This window comes from Peromyscus maniculatus, chromosome 2 (assembly GCF_049852395.1).
Source record: "Peromyscus maniculatus bairdii isolate BWxNUB_F1_BW_parent chromosome 2, HU_Pman_BW_mat_3.1, whole genome shotgun sequence".
Lineage (NCBI taxonomy): Eukaryota > Metazoa > Chordata > Mammalia > Rodentia > Cricetidae > Peromyscus > Peromyscus maniculatus.
The window spans coordinates 128,299,845-128,323,561 of record NC_134853.1 but is presented as its reverse complement, the minus strand read 5'-3'; the positions used below and the strand labels follow the sequence as shown (position 1 = coordinate 128,323,561).

At 51.8% G+C, this 23,717-nt stretch overlaps 1 protein-coding gene across 3 annotated transcripts in view; it reads right to left on the bottom strand.

Annotated features, from left to right (window-relative positions):
• Glis1 (GLIS family zinc finger 1) overlaps positions 1 to 23,717 on the bottom strand; it is a 196,951-nt gene that overhangs the window by 47,757 nt on the left and 125,477 nt on the right. The window lies entirely within an intron of this gene.

Genomic DNA, 23,717 nt, shown 5'->3' with positions numbered 1-23,717 from the left:
ACCAGACATGCATGTGGTGCACATATCAGTACATGCAAGTAAAACACCCATACACAAAAAGAAAAAAAAATCTTCATGACTTAAGTTAGGCAAACAGCAGCTTAGACACCAGAAGGAGGAGCTGAAGACATTAGCAGAATTCCACCCGGGGGGCTGAAAGCCAGGTGAAGGCACACCTCTAAGCCTCCAGAGAAGAGCATGGGTGGGAAACTGAGGTCAACAGCAGAGTGTCTTCCAGAGCTTCGAGACTGGAGAAAATGGAGAGGACTAAAATGTCGCAGCACTTAGGAGCAAGGGCCAGGAAAAACCAAGGCTGCATAGTGCAACATCCCTAGGCCACACTCACGACCCAATCAGAAGCCAGGCGTAATACAGTCAGAGTACTGAGAAAAAGAACCGTCAATCTAGAACAGGGCACCCTCCACTGTTAGCTTCCCAAATGAGCATGAGAGAAAGCACCTCTGTCCAGGAGCTCCTGGAAGGTCGGGAAACTGATTGCGGAGGAAGGTGGTGAAGAGGTGGGGTGTGCAGCCTCCCCTGCTCTCACGTGGGCAGAGCCCGGAGCCCCCACTGTAAAACCACGGTCCTCCGCACACGTGGAGCAAAGGCCGGGGTCACAGCACTGCAGCCCCCCATGGGCAGGGTCTGTGGGGCCCCCGCATGGGCAGGGTCTGTGGGGCCCCCGCATGGGCAGGGACTCTTCATCAGAAAGATAAATCAATTAAACAGAAAATCAGAAAAAAAAATGAGGGGCATAGAAACAGCAGAAGTAGAAAGCAAAATGTAAGCTGTTAGAAACACAGGCCCAGGCACAGCGGTGCACTCCTGTAAACTCAGCCTTGGCAGGAGGACGGTTGACTTCCTGCCCAGCCTGAAGGCCCTTTCTCTTAAATGACAACCACTACCACCAATCAAAAGAGAAACATGTCCAAATGCATCGGTAATCACAGAACTGGAAAGGCTACATGCTAGTGGAAAGAGGATGAACTAAAGAACAACAAAATGAAATAATTTCTACCTGCCAATTCTTCCGATTACACCTAAACACCCAAGAATGTAAAAAAGGTAAAGTTAATGGCTAGGCAAAGATATGCCAAGTACATATCACCCACAAGGCTGGATAGCCACATTAATATATGATATAGTAGAGCTAATGCAAAAAGTTCCTAGGGTTAGATCCATTTTTCTTTTTTTAAATTTCATATATAATATTTATTGTATCAAAGTACATTTCTTTATTTTATTTTTCTTTGTTAAGAAATTTTCTACTCACTCCTCATGCTATCCACAAACCCCCCTCCTCCCACTCCCATCCCTCTTTTCCAAGCCACCCCCACATCCCCACATCCCCCAAATCAAGGTCTCCCATGGGGAGTCAGCAGAGCCCAGCTCACTGAGCCTAGGCAGGTTCAAGCCCCTTCCCACTGCACCAAGGCTGTGCAAGGCGTCACACCACAGGCACCAGATTCCCAGAAGCCTGCCATGCACCAGGGACAGATCCTGATCCCCCTGCCTGGGTGCCCCCCAAACAGTTTGAGCCAAACAACCGTCTTCCGTGTCCAGAGGGCCTAGTCCAGTCCCATGGGGGCTCCACAGCCACCAGTCCACAGTTCATGGGTTTCCACTAGTGTGGTCCATCATCTCTGCACATCCTCCCATCATGATCTCGACGTCCCTTGTCTGCAGTATCTCTCCTCTCTCTCATCAATTCGATTCCCGGAACTCAGCCTGGTGCCTGGCATTGGAGTTAGATCCATTTTTCAATGGTAAAAGGCTTTACACTTCTAAAGATCAAACAGTGTTGCAATGAAACCCAGTGATACAGATGGAAACACAGGTTACCACTTTGGAGGGTGAGAACACTTTTCTCTCCGTTTCTAATATGTTAAGCAGAAAGAAGTGAGTAACGTTGCCAATTTGGACAACACAAGAAGACTTTCTACTGAATGAAAACCGAGTTGCACATTCTTCTAAGCACATAAGGAATATTTACAAAAACTTGCCATGTATTAGGTCTAAGGGTCGCATCATGTAAATAACACTCTTCAATCACAGTGGAATTTAATTAGAAGGCAATAAAAAGGGGGGAAGACATCCCTATGTTTGGAAAATGAAAGACTTCCTGCATCATTCAAAGCATCCTAATGAGCACAGCAGTATTCACTGGGAGCTGAGCAATGACGCCAGAGCACCAGGGACAGAAGCAGCAGAGGCGAGGGCCGCTTTGTACAGGATTATGCTACTAGGAAAAAAAGCAGCTGGGAATTGATGTGCTAGAAGACTCACTTTAGAAGTTAGAAGAGGGTCTGCAAAATTAACTAAAATTGAAAGGAAGGAGACAATAAAGATAAAAGCAGAAGTTGATGTAGTATAAACAGATACACTAGAGACCAATAAAGTCAGGAATTCATTCTTGAAAAGACTAGCACATGAGACAAAGCTCTGTGAAATGAGTAAGAAAAACAGGGAGAAGGCATACACAAGAACAATGTTAGGAAAGAGGGCAACATAATTATAGATCCAGCAGAGATTTAAACAATAAGAGCAGGAGCTAGGGAGATGGCTCAGCGGTTAGGACCATTGGCTGTTCCCCCAGAGGGTCAGGGTTCAATTCCCAGCACCCACATGGTGACTCACAACCATCTGTAATTCCAGCTCCAGGGGATCCAATGCCCTTCTTCTGGGCACCAGCCAAGTAAGCACATGGTACACGGACATCCATGGAGGAAAAACACCCATACACATTAAATAAATAAATAAGAGAACACTGGTGGAAGCCTGGCAATGCCTTGTACTCCTAGCTACTCAGGAAGCTGAGTTGGAGGATGCTAAATTGAGCCAACTTGGGCAATGTAGGGAGAACTTGTTTCAAAATAGAAAGTAAGGAAGAGGCCGGAGCTATAGCTCAATGGGAGACTGCTTGTCCAGCACATGCAAAGCCCTTGGTTCAGTACCCAGTACCACAAAACAAAAACAAAAACAAGAAAGCAAAACGGTGACTAACTCAGAGCCATGAATTTGAAAACATCCACTAACTCCTGGAGGCGGGGAATGACTTCAAAAGAAATAGAGGCCTTAATGGTTCCATGCCAATTAAAAGTAATTGGAACAGTAGTTTAAAATACCACAAAGATAACATCAAATTCAGACAGTTTTATAGGCAAGTTTTACCAAATGTTCAAAGAATATATCATTCCAATCTTACATAAATGATTCAAGGAATAGAAAAGAAATACCCCTCAACTCATTCTGTGAGACCAGCAAAACCTTGATATCAAAACAGAGGTACCACACGTGAGAAATGAGAACAAAGCAGACATCACTCACATGTGAAGATGCACGAATCTGGAATCTAGAGACTCCAGACAACTCATGATAACCGAGTTGCTCTGCTCTTAGGGTTAAGAGCAAAATCTGTACATTTAACATCTACGTTTGAAAATTAGTAAACTATACGTATAGACTTTATATATAAATATGCTGCATATATGCTAACCTAGTCAGTCTAGAGAGAAGAGTTGATAAAATTCAATGTTCCTATATGTTAATATTCTTAGAAAATAAGGAATAAAAAGAAATGCCCTGACTGAGGCTCTTGACCATCCCCTTTTAATAGTGAACTGGAAGTCTTGGATAATGTGACAAGAAAAGGAGACAAAAGGTATGCAGACAGGGGAAGAATTAAGGCCATTCACAGGTGACATTAAAGTGTATGTAAACATTAGGGGGAAAAACCATGTCATACTGCTAGAATAAACAAATCATAGTAATGTTGTAAGAAATAAGGTTAATGTACAAAAGTTATATATTCCTATATACTAGGAATGAACAGATGGAATCTGAATTTAAAACACAACAGCACTCCTTAAAAAACGAAGTAGCTAGGTATAATTCTAGCAAAAGTGTCCAAATTAGGAAGGCTCAGTTTTTAATTTCTCAACTTTAATATGAGTTTATCAGCGTGTGACACCATCCTCCAGCTAAGGAGCAGCTCTGTGTATAAGATCTATGGGAGGAAAGGGGCAAAAAGCCAATAAAAGCAATCAAAGAGGTATAAAGGAAGAACCATCCATGTTCATGGGTAAGAACATGATTTTCAAGATGGCAGTTCTTCCCAATTTAAACAACAGGTTCAATGCAGTTCTAATCAAAATACCACTAAGTGCCCCCAACACACACACACACACACACACACACACACACACACACACACACACACACACACACACACACGATGGAGACCAATCAGGCCTTGTGCAGGCTTGGTGAATGTTCTATCACTGAGCTACTGCTCTGGCCCTATTCTGTGACTGTTAATGAACTTATTCCACAGTTTATCTGGAGAGGTAAAGACAGAGACGGAGTAGCTCACACAATACTGAAGGAAGACAACAACCCCAGAGGACTGACTTCACCGCGCTTCCATACTTATTCTGCTACTATAATGTTACATTAAGCAAAGCAGTTTGGTACTGGTAAAATACCAAATAGATCAGTGGGACAGAATAAAGAGCCCAGAAATAAATTCATACGAATAAATTCACACAAAGGAACAAAGGCAAATACAACAGAGAAAAGACAGCCATTTCAACAATAAATAAACGACAATAAAACAATTGGATATTCATATACAAAATAAATAAATAAAAATCCAGACACAGACCTTACATCTGCCACAAAAATTAACTTAAAAAACTACAACTGGACCCTAGGTCTAAATGTAGAGCATGGAACAACACAATTCCAAGAAGACCGCAGAGAGGAAATCTTCAGGCTTTAGGTTTGGATATACAGGACATGTTCACAAGGTGGAATTCACTGAAATGGAAAACTTCTCTGTAGAAGTCAAGAGAGAAAGGCGCGCTTCGGACTGAAACCTCTGCCAGGATGCACGTCAAGAAGGCATCAAAGCTGAGTGTGAGTGATAATAATTAAGGTGATGTGGTAACGGGGGCAGGATAGAAAACCTGACGAATGCCACAGAAGCCTTAGAAACAGATCTACAAATGCAGAGAAACCCAATACATGCCAGGGTGAAACTGAAAATCACCAGGACCTGGGAGATGGATAATTCAGTGAGCAATGACATGGATGTCCATGTGGAAACTGGATCCCTACCTCACACCATGGACTCTAATTCCAATGAATTTGAAACTCAAAAGTGGGAGCAAAATTAAAAAATAAATCCTTATGAGGATGATCCGTTTATGGCATCAGGGTAGAGAAAGAGTTCTTGTAATAGTCACAAAAAAAGTAAAAGGGGAGGGTTGATAATTCATTAAAGTGAAGAACTCCCTTCTCCAGAGGATAAGAGCTAAAAGTTAATCCGTCACTCACAGACTGGCAGAAGATACCCAGAATCCCTGTAACTAGTAAGACTGGGAAACAGGGCTTCATAGAAGAGGAAGCGTGAAGAATCTATAAACCAAGGTGAGGTGCTCAATTCATCAGTGATCACCTCATGAAGACTGCGCGAGGGGCCACCTCACACCTGCTGGACCACAGAGCAGAGCGCTTCCCCATCCTGCAGGGAGGTGTACAAACTGCTCAAATCCACCTCTAAAAACAGTTTGGTACTCCCTTCCATCCCCAAACAAGCAATTTCATTTTAAGGCATGCCTTCTAAGGAAACTCCCATGGATTAAAACACATACAGGAATGAGCAAGACCCTTCACAGCAGCCTAGTCTATACTAACAGTAAATGGAAACATCCCAAAAGACTGAATTCCACAATCTAAGCTATAACTCTATGATAATGTGCACAGAAGCTTAAACACAATATTCAATGAAAAACTTGTGGGGCCCACAGGCGGTATATTGCTTTTATGAATCTTTAAATTAAGCAAAACTAAACACTTAGTTTTTTTTTTAAGCACATGAGTGTGTGGAGAAACCATGTCTTTTCCTTTCCTTTTTTTTTTTTTAAACAGAAAATACTAAACAGAAGATGGAGTGTGGTTTCAGGACTTCACGGATGTTCTTCTGAATCTATCAAACATGGTAAGAAATTAACATGAGTAAGGGCTCCGAGACGGAAGAGTGAGTCAGCAAGTCCTGGTCTCTTCACTTCCTAGAGTGTGAGCTTGTCCGTTCTGTCTTCCCTTCCTAAGCGTCCTGTAAACACGGACAGTGACACCCCTGCGTCTCTTCTAACAGAGCACGGTGAGGAGGAGTCAGATGTGCTATTTTTATATTACTGTTCATATGACCCCCATGATCAGTGGCAGGGCCGGGCCCTGGGGGGGGGGGCTCCCATTAGACACAGCTCCCATTAGACACAGCTCCCCTCTCCACCCTGCCCCCAGGTCCCTGGGGCCTGCTTGTCAAAAGAGCCCATGTGCCAGTCAGCACTGTGGCCAGCTGCACCCCCGGCCCCAGCAGATCCTGGCAGACCTGATGGATTCGAAGCCTGAGCGGGCCCTGCAGCTGCCTCTGACCTGCTGAGCAGTGGGTGCTGGATGCTCTCTCTCCAGGGAAGGTGACAGTGAGGAGGCAGGATGCAGGGGCACCTCCTGAGCACCTACGGGTGGGCAATGAGGACGGAAGCAAGCCTCTTCCAGGCTTGGGTTGGCTCCACTACTCACACAGGCCGAGGGAAGACAGCCAGTGGTCCCCAGTCCCCGGAGATGAGGTTCCAACAGTGTGAGGGAGCACACAGGCAGGACACTTCAATCTGGGCTCCATTCCTTCTTGGGTAACAGCACCGAGATGAGTTCTGCCAGTGCCCTGACAGCCACTTCCCTAAAGAAGCTGGACCCAAACTAGTCACTGTCAGTCTAGGGTCCTTCCCGAGGACCAGACCACCACCTGAACTAGGCCTGAGCTGAAGCCTCAGGAGCTTCCTCCATCTAGGCCTTGGGTATGGTGTAAGAATGAATGGTGGCAGGAGAGCCCTTCCCATCACCGGTACCCTGTCCAAGCCCTCCCTGCTCTTCCTGGTGCCTCTCTCTGGCCACACCGCCCTAGGGGGTGGTATCTTCCTTAGGTTTTCCATGCTCAGGTCCCAGGCCACATGCTGTGTGGACACAGAGATGTGTATGTGGACAGCATATTCATAAAACACACACAGTCCCACCAACACATTCACAGGCACACAGATGACATCTTGTGACATCCAAATGTGTCCACAGAAGCCAACACACAGGCCTGTACCTGCATACGCATGTACACCCTTGAAGCTGAGCGCCTTGTTGCACACAAATGCATGCAAACACTGGCCTGCAGAGGCGCCCTGAGAATACTAAGGCACCAAGGTCAGAACCCCTAGGAAGAGGCGTTTGAGGTGCTCAATGGTCAGCCTGGTCCTGCACGGAGCTGTCTGGGGCCCAGCTGAGACACCAGTGGCAAGCCCTGTACCACCTCTATGAATCTGGAGGAAAGGACTCGGAAACCCTGGGAAACGGCATGCACAGATGCTGGCCATGCTCTTCGAAAGACTTCAGAAGCTAACTGCCTATGAGCTGACAGAGCAGGGCACAGGCTGCAGGGACTGGCCTGGCATGACTGGACCACATTTGCTCTCCTTAGGTATAGAAGCATGCACCCTCTGGCTCCCGGCAGCCTCAGCCCAGACCCTGCAGCCCTCCTGCTCTCTCCAGCCCTCAGTGTTTCAGGCATGCTCTCACCTCCCGGCCTTTTCTTGTGCTTCTCCTCGACACCCCTCAGGGTTCCTTCACACTCTCACAGCACACCTAGCCTCCCCCCTGTGGGGTCTCTGCTCTGGGATGTCCCGGATTGGGGGGGGGCTCTTGATTCTCTTCTTCCGGGGGAGGCTGTATGACTCAGGCCACACCGACTCAGGTCAGAAGCATGCCTTCCTGTGTGAAGCAGGAGTCCTTGCGGAGTGACTGGCACTTGGCGCATACCCACCGTCCAGTGAGGGATGCATGCATGCATCCGAATCACGGACAGGTCAATGAACACACACAGCTATGCACAAGGTCACAGCTTGGAGCTGGGGACCGCACAAGGGCTGTGGCACAGGAAGACTGCAGTGGCCCTCCCCTGTCCTGGGGGACAGAAGGTGTCCTGGCCACGGCCCTGCTGTCGCTTCTGGAGACACGGGCAGAGTATAGTCAGCAGGAGCGTGCTGGAGTTCTTGGAGGCCCCGTGGGCAAGAGCAGCATCCCACCACCCACTCTGCACAGAGCATGAGCATCGCATGGCCCTCCCTGCACCTGGGACTCCATGATGCTCTCACGGGAGAGCCTGATGTGCCCGGCCTCCACCTCAGACACTCCCACACCTGCAGAAACCCCTCAACTCCCCTCACTAGCATGTGGAGATCCACCTCCAACCCTGACCTCACATGCTACTCTTAGCAAAGGCCTGCTCTCCACCCAGTCCTCCTCCTGTCTAGGGTCAGCTGCCTGGGTGACCTATAAAGTGTCTTTCCCTAACTTACCCCACCCAGCCTCTCCCAGATTCCACACTCTTTCCTAGTCAGCTCTGAGCTCTAGCAACAGCTGTGTGTTCCTGGGTAAGTGACGTGACTTCTCCATGCCTCTGTTTTTCTCATCCACAAAAGAGAACTGTTTCTAGTGTCTTCGTTAAAAGACCCATGTCACATGTTCTGGCAGTTGCTGGCACGTGCCTATACGGACTGCTCTGAGCACAGGGCCCCCTCCCCATTCACTGGGCCCCTCTGAAATGTATCCCACAGCCTGCCTTCCGGCTCTCCTCAGCTGCTTGCCCACTGTAGTCCCTCCTCTCTGAGCAAATCCCTGCCTAACTCGGCCTGTGTGGATGCTTGCTGCTGAGGGCAGGTGGCCAACCACACATGTGTGCGCATGCACACAGGACCACATGCTCCAATACACAGCCTGGGCCAGCACTGGGGCAAGGGCTCCAGTCTGTGCCCACCCCCCTCCTCCTTCCACCTGACTGCTATGTGGGCATCCATCCACCTGCCCAAGGACCTCAGGCATTCACCCGGCTCTTCTGGGTCCCTACATGACGTAGTTCCACTGCCTCTCCTTGCTCCCTCTCAGATCTCCAAGCTTCCCCCAGAGCCTGGATCAGAGAAGCCTGGCAGATGGGGCACCCTGCCAGAGTGACCCCAACGGCACCAAGACCACAAAAGCATCACACTCTCACCCATAGGCCTGGGATGGTTGGGATGGAGGAGCTAATGCAGGCTTCCTGCTTGGTCCAGGGCCTTCAGACTCTGCTTCTCTCTACGTGAGGGCTGCCAAAACACCCCACATGAATGCATGGGCCTTGGGTTGTCGATTGTCTTTGCTCTTTTGGGGGGCCTGCCACCCAGCTACCAAATAAATTACACACGGAGGCTTATTCTTACTTATGAATGCCCGGCTTTAGCTTGGCTTGTTTCTTGTCAGCTTTTCTTAACTTTAAATTAGCCCGTCTTGGCAGGGCGGTGGTGGTGCACGCCTTTAATCCCAGCACTCGGGAGGCAGAGCCAGGCAGATCTCTGTGAGTTCAAGGCCAGCCTGGTCTACAAAGCGAGTTCCAGGAAAGGCGCAAAGCTACACAGAGAAACCCTGTCTCGAAAAACAAAACAAAACAAAACAAAACAAACAAACAAACAAACAAACAAATAAATAAATAAATAAATAAATAAATAAATAAATAAATAAATAAATAAGTCCATCTATCTTTGGCCTTGGGGCTTTTCTCTTTCTCTATTCCTATATACCTTTTCTTTCCTTCTTACTCCGTGTCTGGCTGTGTAGCTGGGTGGCTGGCCCCTCCTCCTTCTCTGGCTCTTCTTCTCCTTTCTCCAAGATTTTTCCTTCTACTAATTCTCTCTGCCTGCCAGCCCCGCCTGTCCTTTCTCCTGCCTCACTATTGGCTGATCAGCTCTTTATTAGACCATCAGGTGTTATAGACAGGCACAGTAACACAGCTTCACAGAGCTAAACAAATGCAACGTAAACAAAAGCAACACACCTTAGAATAACATTCTACAACATCGTGTGGCCACAGGTGGTTCTTCCCAGCGGGTAGTGGCTCCCTCCTTTGCCAGGCCAGGCTTATCAGCCCCAAGTAACAGACTGTGCCTTGGAGTCTGCAGAGAGACTGCTTGCTGCAGAAGCCTGATGCCAGGTCACTCCTCCAAGCCCCCTTCTCCTCTGTACAGTTGGCTGTATGGACAGAATAATACAGACTGGGACATGAGCATTATCACCGCCACCATTCACACACCTTTGGTTTTTCTCAAAGACAATAGCCGAGTTACAAAGACCATTAGCAAGGTTTCTTGGGAACCATGGCAGCAACAGGTTAACCAGAAAGTGTTGGCTTAGCCTTCCCCCAGCCACTGGCTCAAAGCTCCCGTCAAGACCTCATAAGGGGTCAGTACCCAGGTCAAAGCCAGCCCCAACACATAAGCTGGCCGGTCCTCCTCCTTTCCTAGATGAAAAGAATTATGCAAGTCAACAAGCTGCCTTCTCTGCTTTGGCTACCAGAAACCTTCAAGAAAATGTAGGGTTCAATCTAGTTAACTATACAAGCTTAGGGTTTCCACATACATGCTCTAACTGATGCCAACTTAACTGCATATAGACCTTTTCCTGCAAAAACTATGAAGACGAGAAAGAGCTTCCTGCTAAGAAAGAAAACGACCTGGAGGAGAAGAGAGCAGAATGCCACAGTGGACTCTGTGGTGTCCCCCTGCCTCCCTGTCCACCGAGGCAGGGGGATATGGGAGGCCAGTGAGGGGCACGCCTCACTCTCCCCGCCTTTGCTGGCTTGGCTTTTGGGGAGACACAGATTGAATGTAAGTCAGTGAGATGATTCTAACCTGCTTGTCTTTATGTTAATGCTGTCATAATTTTTTTTTAAGAGGGTCCTGCTCACTTTCCCCACTTCACCAATGGGAAATGAACATTTTCAGGTCCCACCTGCCCAGCCCACCTGAGGCACAAGCCTGCTATTAACAGTCCTCTCTCCATCGATCATGAATTTACCAGAGGAAGCGTACGTTCTTCCAGATGCGTCTAACTGGACCCTAGGAACCACCTCAGACAGCTCTCCAAAGGCTAAACCCCTGTGGGCTGTGGGAGGGAATCTCTGGTTGACTTCACCAGCTAATCATCAGGATAGACACTCCTGGTTCTCAATGTGGAGACAATTAAAGGGCTGGTGCTTTCCAGGAGCAAGCAGCCGGCTTCCTACGGAGGTGCTGAGTGCTGGCAGCCGGCCCCTCTGTTCCTATCGATTGGAGTTGGGAGCCCTGCTCTGGGGACCACACCTGTCTTCCCCAGTACTCAGCACGGCCCACTTCACTGAGGAACAGCCTTCAGTGAGGGTAGAACTGGTTGGGGACACACCTCTGCACCCAGCACAAGCATCAGAAGACCCCAGGAGACACATGACAAGAGCCTGTCCTGCCCTAGGTCTCACCACGGGCAGCTGTGTGACGCCTACAACTCCAGCTGAGAGTCCTCTTGGGGAAGGCGAACAATGGTCTCAAGATGAGACTGTTCTGGAGAGCGGATAAAAACCCCAGCCAGAGAGGACAGGTTTATCATTTTATAGCACAGACAGGTAAACTGAGCCAGGAACAAGACGGTAGGTCAGCCAATATCACCATAAGGAACAGGCTTTAGGTCTCCCTAGGAGTGAAGTGTCTAGAGCAGTGGTTCTCAATCTTCCTAACGCTGCGACCCGTTAATACAGTTCCTCAGGCTGTGGTGACCCCCAGGCATAAAATTATTTCATTGCTACTTCATAACTGTAATTTTGCTACTGTATGAATTATAACATAAATATCTGATGTGCAACCCTCAAAGAAGTCAAGACCCACAGGTTGAGAATTGCTGGTCTAGGGCTTATCTGCATTCTAGGCCATGTCAACTCCTACCAATAAGAGTGGGGTTCCCTAACAGTCTGCTCCTGCACACAGCCTAGAGCCTCACTCTTCTCAGGCCTGAGTCCAAGGACACCCCACTCCCTGCTTCCCGAGCTCCACCTCTGTGTCTCCTCCCATTTCTGTGAAATAGGCCACCCTCCTGCAGATAAGGAGGAAGGAGGAAGCCCAGGGCTTATGGTGCAAATTCTTATTTCAGCCAGACCTCTTGTGTGCAGGTTAAGTGCTGGGATCGGCCCCAAAGCCACTACTGGTTCTCGTGACTGTCTTTGAGGGACAGCAAAGAATACCTGGGCTCCCTCCAAGCTCTCTGGGGTAGACGCAAGGGCCAGGGGCCTGACACTTCACACTCTGCAGAGAACCTCCAGACACCGGTATCCAGAGCAGTGTGAGGCCGGGGACTGCGCTCCAGCTCTCAGCCTGGGCTTCCTCATCCGTAAAGTGGACGTCTGTCAGGTCAAGTGGCTCACCACAGAAGCAGAGACAACACTTTCCCACCCGGTGCAGCTGGCTTCCTTCCCACTCTTCCCAGTGGCTGCTCTGGGTGGTGCCACTGTGTCCCCTGCTACATCCCTGGGCTGCATGAGTCTTTTTGTTGCCAGCTAATGCCCAATTGTGCCCTTACCCCGTTTGTGGCCTTAGCCATAAAACTAGGCTCTGTGGCTCGGTGGCCAGCTGCAGCAGTGACTGAGTACTGGGCATCTCTACTGTGTAGGGACCTGACTGCAAATTTCTCTCTGAGCTGCGGCAGCATCATGGGAACCAGGATGCGTTTCCAAGATGGTAAAGGGGATGGTGTCTTCTTGGTGTCTGATGCTCCAGGAATTCGGAACCGGTACTGCAGACGGAGCAAGGGAGGAACCAGGTGGGGAAGTGCTCAGCATCTACAATGTTTCAGATGCTGGGCTCCCTGGACGGTCCAATTCAGTCTCACCTGGCACTGAGGAGTCCCCTACACACACGGTGCAAACACCCCACTTATAAGACTTCTAACGGGGCCTTCCCAAGACCTTGCTTCAGCCCCTCTGGACCCCTCCTCTCCTTCATTTGGTGACATTTGTTTAGCTCACATACTCTGAACCAGGGACTGGTGACAGCATTGAACACACAGCAAGAAACAAAATCCAAACAAGTCTAGACATCATGGAGCTAATGGCTGCATGGTAGGAGCTGACACCGAGTGGCCCTTGGGTCAGGGAAGGCCTCCTGGAGGAGGTGGCGTAGGAGCACGGGTTTGAATGCACACAGGTCAGATTGGAGTATGGACACTTGGGAGAGGGAACAGCCATGCAGAGAGCATGTGGTTCTAATGAGCTCGGCATATGTGAGAAGCAGCCCGGAGGCCAGAGAGGCTGGAGGAGAACTAGGGTCAGGGTCCAGGAGGACCCCGCCTGCCTCTCTCTTTATTGTTGACCCCTTCCTCCTGCTGGCCATGCCAGAACGGTGAGGATGTAACTCTGGGCCTCTGGAGAGTTCCAGAAGATGAAGGGATGCTGGAGTCTATGTCTTCTACTTTAGAAATGAAAAATGAGACTGTGAAGGGTAGAGTTCCTGGCTCCAGTCACTGAAGTCTGTCTGCAGACGTGGGGGAGGGAATGGGCTCTATTCCCCTGTTCTGTGTTATCTCATGACGGATGCGTCAGGGGCAGAGGAGCGATAAGCTTCATCTAACCAAATCTCTTGTCATACACAGATATGGAGGCCCCAACAGTCAGGTAGCTCCAAGTTGATGAAGAAAGGGCTGGAGCCCCCAGGGAGAGCCGAGCACTTCTGTGCATGCTTGTGTGGGCCTTTGTACCCACCCAGCTTCCTCGGGGCCTGACACCCATGGCCACCAGTCACCGCACTGCTCCAATGCACACCACTAGGGTGAGGCATAAACCCTCTCCCCGAAGGCAGCCAGGCAGTGTCTTGGGCACCAGATTACCAGGACGAAGGGGATTCTGTTGAACACAGGTGACCATTCCCTCCTTGAACTCATCAGGTCACCTCCAGACGTCCTGGACCCTCAGATCGGCTACTGGGGTAGGGTGGTGGGCAGAAGGAACTCTAGATGAGATGCCAAATCCTGGAAGCTTCTTCCTCTGTTCTTCAGGGTTTGAGTGAGGCATCTGAGCCCTCAGCATGGGGCCCAGCACACAGCAGGCGTCCAGCAGAGGACAGCCCTGTCTAGTAGGCATGATGGGCAGGAGGCATGGGTGCTGATCAGTGGTTCTTAGCTGACCTTCAGCGAGCCAAATTCTTTCTACAGGCTTCATTCCCCAAATCTGCAAATAGCAAAGGAACAAACCCAGGCAGCGGGACCCGTGGCCTCAATGAATGCCTCCCCTCATTCTGGATGCCTGAGGGGAGATGGCTGGGAGCAGATGGGGTGGGGGTGTGGAGCATAAGAAAGTACAGGGGTCATAGAAGATTCATTTCTCCACTTAGAGCCAAATTTGAGTTTTAATCACTTAAGTTTCCTGGCAACGAAGCCTAGTCAGAAATGACACCGGAGACCAAACGGGTTCCCCAAACATGAGGTTCAGCAGGTGCTGCGAAGCGTAGATGCGGGGGGGTCAGCTCCAGTGTAAAGGCAACCGTGGATCATGGGAAGACACAGCACAGAGAGCTGGGGAAGGAGCCGGAGAACGGAAACCTGGCCATGGCTGTAACCCTGTTGATTTCAGTGTTCCCACTGGGAAGGGAATCTACCCATGTCCTGCACGTTTCCCAAGCACCAAAGCCCTGCCAGGGAAGGTACGAATGTCACTTCCAGGCTGGGGTGCCTTCTGGACTCTCTAGAGCAAGGGCTGGTAAAGGGTTCCCACTGAAAATCATCACTCAGCTAGCTGTGTTCACGTCCACAGACACCTCAGGTCTCACCCGGGATGCACAGTCCCGTAGAGCCCTCTGGTCCAACTGTTCCATCCCCTGGGCAGTGGCCCCTGCTCCTTGAGGTTTCTGTCTCCAACACAGCAGGTCCATCAGGGAGACTGCCATGGTTAAGAGGGGCAAGAGGAGGCTGACTCCCCATAGCTCAGTTCCTAGACCCTCGCAAGACCACATAGCCTCTGATGCACTGGCTCATCCTACGACTACCCATGCAGGAGGAATGCAGGGCAAGGAGGTGGAGCTGAACCCTAATCACTCACAGGCCCTGTGGCCCCAGTCCTGGCCGTGGAAGAAGATTTATTGTGGGGGCCGATGGAAAACAAAGAGAAGTTGTGCAAACTTTACCAGGTCACGTGATGGGAAATGTCTCTCCCATTTCCCACTGGTAAATGTGCTGGGTATCATTTCTAAGGGGGACTGGGCTCTGGTGCCCAATTGCGTGCAGATGCTGAGCTGACTGGGCCCAGCCAGGGGATGCCCAGTGACGGCTGGCAGCCAAGCTCTGCCTCTGGGGCACAGTCCCAGCCAGGCTGCTCTGAAGGACCTCGGGAAGAAGGGCTCTGGATTAGGACCATTCCTCTTCAAAGGCCTTGGTGTCTGCCTGCTGTCACCTCTTCCCTTGTGCCTACACCAATGTCAACTCTTGACCATGCCACTCTTCTGCTTAGGACCTTCCTGGGACTCTCCACCGCCCTTAGGGTAGAGTGAAAGTTGCTTACTGGATTCTGAGGACTACAGAGGCCCGACTACAATCTCCACTCTGTTCCCAGTCATCATGCGTATAGACTCCATCTAGACTTAAGGAGTCTTCTCCTTCTTCTACACACCAGCCAAGGGTGAAGATGATCATTCCTCTCTCTGTAATACCTTTCCTCTTGGTCTGCACCCGAGAAGTTCCTACTCAGCTCATCAGAGCCCAGCTATCGTGATACCCTGGGAAGACTTCTGTCTCTGCTGCCAGCCCATCCTGCATCCCATCCCACCCCGCCATCCCCCACTGCTCTGGTTAAACCCGGCCCAGAGTGTCAGTAACACCATGCTGAAAGGCTGGGGAAGGGAAGGACACGATACAGAGCAGCCCAGGTCTCTGCAGGGGGAGCCATCCCTTCTCTGGAGCATCTTGTGTCTGGGGCAATCCAAGGCTCCAGCTCCCACTTGGCAGGGCAGTGCCCTGATTAAGTCTGTCCTGTACCATCCCTGAGAGGCCACTGCCAGTTCTGGCCAGGCATCTGCCACACACCAGAGACAGGATCACTTAATGCTTCACTGTGGAGCTTGCCATCTCCATGACGTCCCCTTGGAAAAGGCAGTCTGGACACTTTCTCAGCGTCGCTGTTGATTTTATCTGACTCTCTCATTCCAACAAGGGAATCATTTCAATTCCGTTTACATTAAATTCAAAAGCTGTTTTTCTTTTGTTATTTTAAATTCGACTCAGAAGGTTGTGTGGTTTTTTTTTTTATCCTTAATGTTTTTCATATTCCACAGAGCAGCACTGAGCTCACAGCAGTTGGTGGGTCCCCTTGAGCCTGCTTCTCCCAGGGACTCTCACCAACGTGGGCAGCTGGGTTTGGGGGTTCCAGGAAGTACCAGGGCTCCTGTGTTCCAGCTCCTTACAGCACCAGGACACAGCACCCACTCCACATTTACAGTCCATTTCACCCCCACAACACAGTTCCCTTCATCCAGGCTTGGAGAGGTTGTGTGATTTGTAAGCTCTCCGTTGATCAAAGGGCAGAGTGCAGATCTGAACCTGCGGTTCACATGGGCACTGGCCATTGCTCAACCTGGCTTAGCTCCTGGCTCAGGCTTTAGTGTGTGTGTGTGTGTGTGTGTGTGTGTGTGTGTGTGTGTGTGTGTGTGTGTGTGTGTGTGACTGTCTTTCTCCATCACACCCCACTTTATTTACCGAATCAGGGTCTGTCACTAAACAGAGCCCGCTCATCCAGCTGGTCTAGCTAACAGTTTGCCCAGGACCATCTGTCTCCACCTCCAGAATGCTGGGATCACAGAAAGGCCGCATCCTTTTACATGGGTTCTGGACAGCTCTGAATTCAAATGTGTTGGGAGAGGCCGGAGCTGGTGGTGGCAGATGTAGGGTGCAGGTATGGAGGAGCAGGTGCAGTAGGGTGGCATGCAGAGACCTAACAAAGCCAGCCCACAGCAGAATCTTTTGTACAACAGCCTTTCCTGTGTCTTGGGGGACTCATGCCCCCAATTCCGGAGGAAAATTGTCCAAGGCAGTCAGAACCATTTGTCACTGCTGTCTGAAGCCATAGGACAGCCCTGTCACCTCCCATCACAGGTAAGACAGTGTAGGCTGAGGACTTTGGTCAGGCTTGTACCAGTCACGCTGACAGCAGCTTCCAAGTACAGGGTTTCCTGCAGAGAAGTTCAGAGTGCCAGCCAAGGAGGCAGATGTGACAACATGGGATCTCACCAGGGTCAGGACTTCACAGGGGACTGTTCTAGACAAGTTGGCCCAGCCCTGGAGCAGAAAGGCCCATGACCTAGCAAGTGAACTTTGCTTCTCTGCCACCAAGGCCAGGCCATAGTCTCTCCGAGGGTTAACCTTCATTGTCAACCCGGCTGGATTTAGAATCACCATGGAAACATACCTCTAGGGATGCTGATGTGGAGGGAAGGCCCACCTTGAACATGAGCGTCACCATGACATGGGCTGGGACCTTAGACTGAGTAAAGAGGTGTGGGCAAAGTGGGCACCAGCATTCACCCCTCTCCGCTTCCTGAGCCAGAGAACAGCGGCGTCCCGATCCCACCACCCAGTCTTCCCTGCCATGATGGACTGCAGAGCCTTTCAGCCTGGAACCTCCCCTCCTCAGGTCGTTCTTGTCACAGCGACAGGGAAAGTCATACAGTCTCTGAGACAGCTGGCCACAGTGCCAGAGAGAAGAGCGGGCTGAGGGAAGGAGGTGGGCAGGAAGCGCCGCACTGGATGGGAAGGACAAGCAGGAGGCTGCCAAGCAGACACCAAGGCCTACAGGACTAAACTGGGAGAGTGCAAACCCTGTGGGAGCCCCAGGAGAGAGAGAGCCTTGGGGGGGGGGGATGCAAGAAGCACAGGACCCCTGGGACCCTCTGGGTGACAGCAGCCCTGACACCGCTCTGGCTCTGGCTTGCCCTGTCCCCTAATGAGATGGATGAGGAGCTGACGTGCCCCCAGAGAGGTGGGTGGGCACTATGGGCACTTCTGGATGCCAACTCACAAGTTGTCTCCCTACTCAGGTACCTCCCAACCCTGGAATGAGGCGAGGGACACTATTTCCACAGCAGGGCGGCTGAGCTGAGCTGACAGAGCAGGGTGGCTCCTCTGGACTTCTTGCTGCCGAGTCCTCCAGGACAGAAATGTTAAAGCACACTCCATTATGCAGCCTTCAAGCCCGGCTAGGAACTCTGACCAGGGGCTTGCTCTCAGGTGACTTCTCTGTCCTTTCAGACAGAACAGAGAACCCACCAAGCCACAGCCAAGAGGCTCTCTGGGTGACTTAGTGGCCTGTCTCCTATTGGCAGAGGGCTCCTGAGCTCAGGATAGGATTGATTCCCCTCTGTGACCCCAGAACCTGGCCAGGCAAGGGCCCCTGAAAGCTTGCAGAATACATTTCAAGTCTGGATATTTACCTGACTCCCCACCTGAGAGGTGGGTTGGAGTTGTGGCTAAGGACATGTCTGGAGTCAGGCCGAGATCTAGGTTCAATCCTACTCCTGGTGTTCCAGCCTGGGTGTGAACCTGTCCCACACTGCTGTTCCCATTGCCCTTCCCACCTGCACAATGGGTATGCTGATCGCTATGTCCTAGAATACCCTTCCTATCGACACAGTGGGACAGGATCCCTTTGCCCTGGGTGCTCCAAAGATGGATTCCCGCCCCCCTCTCCATGTGCGTGGACCTGCCTGTGTGGTTGCATGTGGAAGCCAGAGGTTGACATCAGGGTCTCTTCCTCAATCACTTCTGCTCAGAGAGGCGAGCTTGTTAGGGAGTGGGTCTCTCCTTGTCTAAGGGTCACTTTCTTAGCCTACACTTCCAACGTGTTTGATTACCAGTCTAACACTGACGCATTTGCTGCGCCACACCAGGCTCCGGACAACCCTCTCTGGCTCTGCCTGGCCTGTGTCCCGTCTGCACCTATGGGGAAGGACCGGTAGACCTGCCCACCCAGACATTTCAGGGCCCCAAGGAGTTCCTGGGATGAGGCTCGGATGGTATGGTGAGTTGGAGTGTTAGCCTCAAAATATGCTCAACCTGACAGGGCTGGGCTCAAGAGCCAGGAGCAGGGCAGACGCTCGGGGATTCTGTCTGCCAGGCCCGGGCAGACGCTGCTGAAGGAAGAGGCTGGGAAAAGGTAATGGGTGGGATGCAGCTGGGCCGGGTGGCAGAGAGGGCTGCTTGGCTGTGAGCATCCGAAGCCAGTTCCCCAGGAAATGGCTTGCTGACTTGTGGCTGGCTGTAGCGCGTCCCTGTGGGTACCAGGTCCCCTGTCCCCCTTGACCTCCCATGTTAACAGGATATCCGACGTCAAAAGCTCCCTCCATTCTCAGCTCTATGGTCCCTGCCCTTGACAGCCTGCGACCCCTGGAAGCTGACCTCTCGGGGCCTTGTAGTTTGCCCAGCTTTGTTCTAAGCTGAGCCTCGCACTGTCCTGGCAAAAGAGTGAGACTCTCAGAATACAACCCCCTCTTCTTCCTCCCCTCCCCCAGCACCGGGGTTCTGGGGGGGGTGCAGGCACTGCTGAGGCAAGGTGATGAGGAGTCTAAGGCAAGGCATGGATGTAGCTCTGGCCCTAGTGGGGAGTGGTGGGCCCCTCCCAGGAGCCCTCAGGGGCTGGGTTTTGCCTTCCTTGGCTCACTCTGGCTGTCGGCAATGCTCAGCGGTGCCCAGGTCACCATTCAAAGGTACCTGGACCAGACTGACAAGACAGGAGAGCTGTAGAAGACAGAAGGCTACGTCTGGCCAAGGCTGGGCAGGATGGGGAACAGTTTGGATTCCAACTGCTCACCCGCACAGAAAGATGGATGCCTGTGCAGATTCTGTCTGGCTCAGATCAGCATCCAGGAAAGAGGCAACAGGGCTCCCTAGAAAACGCTGCCCCACAGGGCACCTGAAGCCCCACCACTGATGGCTCCCTCTGGTTTCTCTCCCTCCACACAAAGCCCTAAGCACCTCTGTCCTAACCCGGAAGGACCACTGCACCCGTCGCCAGAGACACCAATGCAGAGCGCGTGCCGGAGAGGGAGGGGACGGACTATGCACTCTCCCAGAATAATCTCTTTTAATCCTGTTAACAACAACCCTGGAGGTCAACTACTATTGTTGCCTCATCTTATAAACGAGCGTTCCACAGTTGAGAGACGACGGTAAGACACCTGCCTGAGGCGGCAGAGCTGGCACACGGCAGAGCCAAGTCGGGAGACAGGTATGCAGGATCCTGGGTGGGCCCTGCCGCTCTGCCCGCGGTCTCCATGCAGGCTAACAGTGCTGCTAAAATTCTTCACCACAGCAAGGGATCCTTCTGGGCATCGCTGTTAATTCACAGCGCCCCCCGCAGGGAGGGCAGGGTTGTCCCCAGAAGCTGCCATCTCCCTCTCTGCCTCACAGCTGCGGGCTTCTGCAGCTCAGACAACGAGCATCCTGACTGTCTGGGAGAACCGACCTAGAAAAGCAGGGCACTAATCTCTCCAAAGTCCACGTCTTCGAGGCGCCGCGTCAGTATTTGGGTTGGACATGGGCTTGTTATGGTAACGCAGACGAAGCCCCGGATTTAATAAGACTGAGACGACGACACAACACGAACCACAACAGGATATTGCAGGGAGATCTAGAAGCTTCCTCGGGCTTCTTACTGAACAGGGCAGGACTGGCCAGGCAGGGCAGGGCAGGGCCAGGCGAGGGCGGGGTTACCTGGAGGCCAGCAGGGCTCAGGACCAAGGGGCAGTGGTGGGGAGGTGATGGGGAGCAGGCTCCCCTCTCCACACCCAGGCTGCCTGGTACCCGATCAAGCAGAGACTCCACAGGCCAAATTTAAACCAGCTGCCAGCACGGGGGTGCTGCCGTGAGACGGGGTGAGGGGGGCTGACCTCACGAAAGCTGTGGAAATGCTGCTGGGAAGATAATAAAAGGATTAACTGCTATTTTAGGGGGCCACTTACTCCTCAATCAAAACGTCTCATCTATTTCCTGTCCTCCAGAGGCCTCAGGTCCAAGATTCCTTTGTCTATTACAGACAGAGTAGCACAGGCCTGTCATGAGAAATTAATAATTTCACAGGGACGGGAGCTGTTGTTCACCTGGGTGTGGGCTGGGGTCTGCCCGTTTCCCTGGTTACCGACTCCACCAGCGTAAGGGTGCTCTCACCCGCCACGGGCAGGAGCAGCCTGGGGTGGGGCTCCACGGAGGTTCCCACTGCAGATGGCCGCACCCGGCAGGGCCCCAGAGAAGCATCTGAGTTAACAAGGGCCCCGCAATCGACAGGGATGTGGGTTCAATCCCACTCCGGTGGTTACTCGTGTTACCATTCTGAACAACTTATTTACCACATCATCGCTACTAGGCTGATTCTCAGCCTCTGTCATCTTGCTGCTTCTATTATTTTCTCTAACGGTGTGACCTGGAGCCAACTGTGCATTCTCTCTGAGCCTCAGTTTTCTCCTCTGTAAAATGGGCGTGAACACAGCTCTCTCTATTCACAGAGCTGTGGTGAGGATCACACGGAGTTGCCACTTAGAACACACCTGTGGGGTTGGCGTTCAGCAGCTGCTTGCCTAAACTGCCGCCATTAAGCGTCTAACATGGAGGGGGTAAAGCCACGAGTGTGGGAAGCTGGAGAGACCTATCTGACCTTCGACCCTTGTTTTTCCCTATGTGAAAGCCCTGGGTTTCATAGTCCCCCGATAAAGACTAAATTGCATTCCCCAGTAGGCATCAACACCACCCCCAGGAAGCCCTCTGGGCTCCTCTCCCTGGGCCTCTTCAAACTCCATCTTGGACTGTCACAGCCTGGTCCCTGACGGCCTGAGGACACATCCCTGAATGTGAGCTCCTTCAGACTGTGACAGAACCAAGTCTAGGTCCCCAGTGTCCTGTAGAGGCTGGAATCAGGAGAGATCCCGAGGCTGCTTTGAGCAACCAGGGCCGTCCCCCACTGCAGCTCAAGGGAAGGCCTGGGTCATAGGGCACTCCTGGATGCTGGCATTCTGCATAGAAGGCCCCGGTATGGGAAGGATGCTGGCCGCCTCAGGTTACTTCCTAGGTCTACAGAGACACAGCTGTGACTGACCACTGTGACTCAGCGTTAAAGAGAGGCTGTCACCAGCAGCCCTGGCCTACGTACGGACTTGGTGATCCCCTCCATCTTGGAGAGGCACATCTCTCATTGAGCCATGTGTCTTAAGACCCCACACGGATGTGGCATCTTCAGAGACTCGCTCAGTCATCTGCCTCCTGCCTTCACACTCTCTGCCACAAGACTTCCAAGTTCTCCACCAGCTCAGTGCCCCTCCCCCACACCTCTGTGCCCCACAACGGCTCCCAGGCCCAGCCTCTACCTCCCCCCCTCCTCAAGGCTGCCCAGCTGCAGCCTATCTATGAACTGACAGACTCCTTATCCTTCAAGACTGAAGCGCACACTCAGTCTACGTCCAGCGCACGGTGTCACAAGCAGAGGAGCCCTGGGGACAAGTGTGGCCCCAAGAGACTGACTTTACACCACAGTTACCCGTGCTTCCTACCTGACACCCCACGAATATCACCCTGTGCTCTGAGCAGGGACCGAAGGTGAGGGCGTCAGTGCACAGCAGAAGAAACTACAGGCTGGAAACACTACACCGGGCAGCTAGGAAGGGGGGACATGCGTGGTCTCGGGGTCCGTGCTGCTAGTGTTGCGCGGCACCCTTGAGTCCCGGCCCTTCACCCTAGGCTGTCCTAGCCTCTTCATAGGACTTTCTACTACAGCCAGCACAGGACATGGACATGACCTGCCAGAAGGGCCAGAGGCCAGGGGGCCTGCTTCCAACTCACGTGTTCCTGCATGAATGCTCATGCACACGCATATGGTGATATTTTATTTATACTAAAATGTGAATTGTATGTTAATAAAAAAAGTTGCCTGGGGGTCAGAGCTAATAGCAAGCCTTAGCAGAAGCTGGGCAGTGGTGGCGCACGCCTTTAATCCCAGCTCTTGGGAGGCAGAGCTAAGCGGATCTCTGTGTGTTCAAGGATACAGCCAGCATGGAGACACACGCCTTTAATCTCAATACCAACCATAGAAGACCTGGAGGTCTGCACAGACAGGCAGTGACTAGGAGGTCATGTGGTTGGGTTTACAACCAATGAGAAGGCAGAACAGAAACTATAAAAAGACAGACACACAGGAAGTGGGTCTCTTGGAGAGGTAGGACAACATCGACAGTGAAGGGTAAGGTTTTTAGCTCTTAGCTATTGCTCTGACCTCTTGGCTTTCATCTCTGTGTTGGCCCTGTGTTTCTTATTGAATAAGACGGCTGGTTCCATCTACACACGCATGCTTCTCTCTCCCCAGACCTTTGTCTCAACCCCAGCCAGAGCACTGTTGGCGCCGCGCAGGGCCTTATGCTGGCCCTTGGAGCAGCCTCAGCTCCAGGCCTGCCCTAGGGATCCTGTACCTCTCTACAGGAGCTAGGCCCGTGAAGTGCACTGGGTAAAAGCCAGTGCTGGAGGAGGGCACGCTCTCCACTTGACTCGCCATCTGCCGCCCCCGCGGTGACATGGAAAAGACAAGTCTGGCCAGGCTTGCTGTGTGGCGTCCTAAATGACATCAAATACCTCTCTAAGGCTTCAGTGTTGGGGACAGGACACCCGGCAAGGGCAAGCCAGTCCTGCCCAGGCGCCCAGGGACGGGAACCCAGATGGTCTTATTCACTGGCCACGCCCACAGCCCTGGCCTTGGTGGGAGCCCGGTCTCATTCCTAAGGGGCTCTTTCTAGGACAGAGGGTGGCGCGGCCCTGTGCGGGCACTG